Here is a 6000-nt window from a genome sequence, read left to right as displayed (position 1 = left end):
AATAGCGTAGCATTTCGACGGCGAAAGTGCAAAACTTCGTAACTCATCAAAGCCAAACTTTTCAGGAGAGGTATAAAACCATCCTGCTTTTACATTTTCTTACATCAGATACGACGTTTTAAAAATTAGTTTTTCACGTTTTTTATTGGTTTTCGTTTACGAACTTTATAGCCCAGTCAAAATAGGTTTTGTGTCGGAACAAATTCCCGGAGAGCTGAATTTTTTCCTGTTGATAGACTATGATGAGACATGTAATTTTCCCAAAGTCCCCGGTTCTCCCCCTTGTGCTTTCCCCCCAGCCCCCCTTAAAGGTGAATTTGCCGTCTCTCAGAAAATTAGCCATAACTCCGAAACCAGTGGAGCAAATGCTTCGCAATTTTTTAATTTTCTTTCTCTAATGTTAAGCTACAAAAAAGGTGTTTTTTATTTTTCTCGAAAAATGTATAGTTTCGTGGCAATTGTGTCTTAAAGGGAAAACAACAGTTTTTCGGCGGGAAAAAATCCCTTTAATTTTTTTCTACGAGGTAAAGTAAAAGAATGTTTCAAATGAAGGTTTTAGATAGAAGTGTAAGCTTTAAAACGAGGTATAAATTGTCACAGTACGTAAAGCCAGAGCTGGGTAATGTAGCTTTGGACGTCATAAGAATATGCTTCAAGACTCGTAGGAATAAGATCAGAAAATGCCAGTTTTGGTTCGGGGGGGCTTTCCATTATCCACCACCTATAGACCCGCCGTGTTCCGGACTGGCAACAACTGGAAGCTTTCTTATATTATGAGTTTATTTTAATTTCTATACTTTTAAATAAATTCATAACAAGAACAGCATCACGGACCACCCACCCACCACTAACCTAAGAATACTGTGTGCAATGTTTTCTAATATTCATTTTAAAATGAAGCCAGTTTATTCATGTAATTGATCTTCAAAATCTTCATTGTATTGAGGTACATTGTTGCATGATAACCCATTACAGTGCTTACACATAGCTAAACAAGTAATGTCATATATTCTGCAGCGACAATAATCTCCACACGCTGCCTTGCAAGAGCATGAAATTATTGCTAGGAGGTCATCAGGAGCAAAAGGTTTCATACTTAGTATCGGTCTTAAGACTCTATTTTTCCAACACTTTCTTTGATATATTCATGTTTCCAACCCCAATCAGTAGGATTAAGTTTGTTTCCTAACCACAATTGCACCTGTAAGTATACTCTGAACAGGTGCTGACGACACGCTTTTGAGGTCGGTGGTAATTTAGCTAAATCAAAGTTTGACTTCAAAGAAGTCTTTGCAGTTAGTCTTGTAAATCTGAAATAACGAGCTTCGTTTAAAGTTGAATATCTACTTAGCCCGTACATTGAAAGAACAAACTTTTCTCCATTCTCGAGAAGAGTATCTTTTGATGCATCTTGTTGCAAGAAACATTCTGCCTCACATTTTGCCTCTGTGTTTTTTTAATTAATTCAACTGCTTTTGTTTTCCCAATTCCAAAAAATGGCGAAGTTGTATCACAGCCAGAAATAACATGGGCAAAAAGGAGAAGTTTGTCTATATTTTTGTTGGATCTTTTCAATTTATCGATATCAAAACAAGTGCTTGACGGGTTCTTTCCTCCAACATCTTTTCGAAAGAAAATGGGTCTCTTCTCTGGTGCTAATGCAACTAGCAATATTAAAATGCCCGTGTCGTTTCCAACAACAATCACTTTGGAAAAGATATCAAGTTTGTCAATTCCAGTTTTTACAATTTCAGTATCAGCATCTTCTTCAGCTATAACTGCTGCTAATCCAACCTTTTCCAACTTTTTACATGTGCATTCAATCAATTTCTTTTTGTTCTTTCTGTTAGAAAGAAAAGGCTCTTTTTATAAGTATAATACATATTTAGTATTTTCGTCGAACTGTATTTCGCGGAGGAATATTTCAGTGTCCCCTTTTGGTGTTCTTCATCTTTCGTAGTCGCCTCTTCTGGATAACCATCGAACACCACTGTACAATTATTTCCATACTTGGACAGCACAAATGAGCAATAGTTCCTAACAGTATCTCCATATGTAGCATCCTTAGGGCATGAAACATAATGAAGAAGGAAACCTCCATCGATAACTATCCCAACATCTTCTAAGCATGGTTGCTCAACGATTCCTTCTGAAAATGCTTTAACTATAGACGATTTAGTTCCTTTCCGAAGATAAGTATCATCAAAAATCGATGGAGGTACAGAAGACAATTCATATTCCAAATACATTTCAGTTTATTGGGGCTGCCACATACACATAAAATTCTATTAAAAAGCTGTTGTGGGTTTATGTTCACTTTTAATGATCGAACCGATACAGACTTATGACTGGCTTGAGTAATTACCATGTCTTTTCTTTTCAATTTTAGCTCTCCAAAACTCTTACCTTTCATTTTCTCAATATCCTTGTGATCTCTTTCTTTCCTTGATTCCCGCAGTTCAACACGCTGTTCAGTAAAATTTAAGCCTGTTCCTGCAAATTTATCTAAGGCTTCTTGTATCTTTAAACAGTAGGGTGTTCTATGAATCCATTTTGACAAAATACTATCTGCTATTCCCCTTCCATGCGTCAGCCATCCCACCGCTTTCATTGGACGCATTAGGCATGTCTGTCCATGTCTGTCCAAGTTCCCGACCAACATTTCCCATTCCTGCGAACGGTAAAATAACCTTGTTTAGTAAATAATTCGTATTCTTCTTTTGATAGTTTAGATTCGAGTTTCAACATTTGCTGAGCATATAAATGCACAGATTTAGCATAGGGCAAGTGGCCTCCAGCATGGAAGTATGGAAGCATGTCTACTACTATACTCAAGTGCATGTTCCAGTTGCAAGTTCTTTCTGCAAATATAAATTTCAACATAAGATCTATGCACTTAATTAGATTTAGCCAAAGCTTTGCTGTCCTGTTAGATTTTTTTATCTCTTCAAAATGTGTTTCAATGTTTAAAACAGTTTCTGTAACTTCATCATCCAGGTTAATTTGCTCGAAATCCAGTTTCTTGTCAATAAGCTGCTGACATATGTCTTTGAATTTCTTGCAGTCCTCTTGAATCTTTGGATATTCTTCTCTTATTACCGTAATGAGAGACGCTGCAGTTAAACAATAAGCTCTTATTCCCCTAGAATATGCATGCCTACTTAACATGTGATTAACTGTTGCCGAACCATAAACAGTTTCCCATAGATTTTGTAAGCCACTTTCTTCCATTATGCGGCCTACTGATCCCATATAAGACATTAAAAGGTGAAATCCACCTAACCTAAGAATAACCTTTGATAAGTCACTATTAGGATCTGACCTTTCTACGATTTCTGTTGCTTTCAGATACAATGGTTGGTCAAAAGTAGCAATGCAAGATTGATTTCTTTTTCTACATTGATCTGCAGCAAAAGATAGATGGTAGACGTATTATTTGATTTATAAATGGTACTGCCATAACACATGTAGATAATGTTCATAAGCCCATTCCAGCCAGATTGCTTCTTTATAACTCCCATCCAAATTAAGTTTATCGGGTAAAAAATTGTACATAACTCTTCTGTGCTCTTACTAAGATTTCTGAGCTCACTGTACTATTTCGTCGGATTACACCAGCACTGAGGTTCGCTGACCCGGCGAAGCACATTTTTGTTATGTTTTTCGTTATGTGTCAAATAAATACTATCATAATATACCTCGTTTTAAAGCTTAGACTTCGATCTAAAACCTTCATTTGAAACATTTTTTACTTTACCTCGTAGAAAAAAATTAAAGGGAATTTTTCCCCACCAAAAAACTGTTGTTTTCTCTTTAAGACAATTGCCACGAAACTATACATTTCTCGAGAAAAATAAAAGACGCCTTTTTTGAAGCTTAACATTAGAGAAAGAAAATAAAAAAAAATTGCGTAGCATTTGCTTCACTGGTTTCGGAGTTATGGCTAATTTTCTGAGAGACGGCAAATTCACCTTTAAGGGGGGCTGGGGGGAAAGCACAAGGGGGAGAACCGGGGACTTTGGGAAAAATTACATGTCTCATCATAGTCTATCAACAGGAAAAAATTCAGCTCTCCGAGAATTACTTCCGACATCTAGCTTATTTTACCTTCATTGACTGGTCTATCAGCACACGCGTAGATTCAGATGTGAGAAATTGAACGCAACCAAAACCTAAAATTCCATTGAAACTGAAGATAAAAGGTTTTGCACTTTCGCCATTTTGCTAATTCATCTGATCCTATAATTAATCCAGTACTAATGCTAATATTTACTAATTCAACAAATAAACCTTTATGCATTGCAGAAAAGTTTGATTTGAAATTACCTGTGATGATTATTCTAGGAATGGCTACGTATGTGTCTCCCGAAAGATCTACTGAGACCAGAATTTGGATACTTATAATGAGTTAATGTAAAATGGTATAAGAAGGGATTGCTCCAAAGTAATCTCCTCTCATATCCATTTCGCTGGGAATTGATTAATATTTCCAAATTTACATTTGATAGGAAAACAAATTTTAATTTGATGGGATGGCTACACCAGAGAACAAAGGTAATTATTCGTGCGACTTCAGAAACTCCATACATGTTCAAGAAACATGCTTCGGTATCCAGTTAAACTGAAAATATGTGTTTGACAGACTTGTATGAAAGTGCACCATGAAGAATGCACAATTATGAATGGTTCTTCTTTACGAATTCAAATGGAGACATTGTACATACAGTATCTAAGCAAGGAAAACATGAACACTGGAATTAGGCCAGGAATAGTGAATGAACGCATCATATGTCTGGTGTGAGAAATGTGCCGGTTACACAAAATTGAAAACTGAACCCGTAACTTAAAGGTCAACATGTTTTGACGATTTATTCAGGAACAGCACGAACCAGATCTTAAAGAAATGCTTCGTGCAATCAGTGGCGGTCGGTGGATTGTGGTTTCGGGTGTTGCAGTACGAAAGATAAGAGACAGAAGATGTAAAGTTGGCTCATTCACTAATCAGCATAACTTTAGATGCAAATGCTATGTGACATGTTAAATTAAAAAAAATTATGTTTTTTAAAAATAAAAAAACGCAGAACATTTTATCCGATTAATCACCTTAATTAATTAGTAAGTTCATTATCCTCTCTTTGATTGGAGCAAATCTGTCTAATACATGCTGGTTGAACTCTGGTATTCTTATTGTCAGGTCTTTTCGATGGAAAGCATAACCAATGGTGATAACCTTTCTTGGGACATTCAATTCCTTGGTGTCAATTCTTTCTCATGTGGAAAAAAAAAAAAAAACTTTTCGTTCTTTGCTGACGCCATAGACACAGTTAATATTAATTTCAGAAGCTTTGTAGATTCACTAAATATTTTTTCTAGATTATTGCGAACGATTCATTCTAGCAAACTCAGTCCCTGAGAGTGATCCAAATTCCTCTTCAGCTTTGACTGAAGAGAGTTCGTAGCAGAGATTAGTATTATAAAAAAATGTACATTGAAAACACTTTATTCACAGTTTATCCAGGAAAATTTAAAACAAATTGAGGAAATGTATCTGGTGCAAACAACACTACTGTCATAAGATATCCTGTAAATTTAAACTGGATTATTTTTTCGAACACTCTCCTGAATTGCCCTTTGCTTGTTTTGTCTAAGCCTTAATTGCAAATTTTTCCTCAGTTGACATCTCGTCAATGTTTTTTGTAAGTTATTTACAGAAGTCATGGTATACAATTCATTCAGAATTTGTAGGTTATTTACAGAATTAAAGCACACACAGTAAAATTAAACCTAATAATTAAAAACCAAAACAGCTGATACAAAAGAGGTACTGGTATATGAATTCCGAATGTCACATATTCATACATCAACACACACACACATGTGCGTAAAAGAAAAAACTACATTCCAAATCATCCGTCTTGGTTGTTACGCAATGCACGATGAACACAATATACTTCCACATGAGGCGAAACAACGCTTATCAATGTGATATGTTTTGGAAAG

This window comes from Thermobia domestica, chromosome 16 (genome assembly GCF_964235325.1).
Source record: "Thermobia domestica chromosome 16, izTheDome1.hap1.1, whole genome shotgun sequence".
In the NCBI taxonomy this organism is placed as follows: Eukaryota; Metazoa; Arthropoda; class Insecta; order Zygentoma; family Lepismatidae; genus Thermobia; species Thermobia domestica.
The sequence above is the reverse complement of the archived record's forward strand: the minus strand, read 5'-3'. Positions refer to the sequence as shown.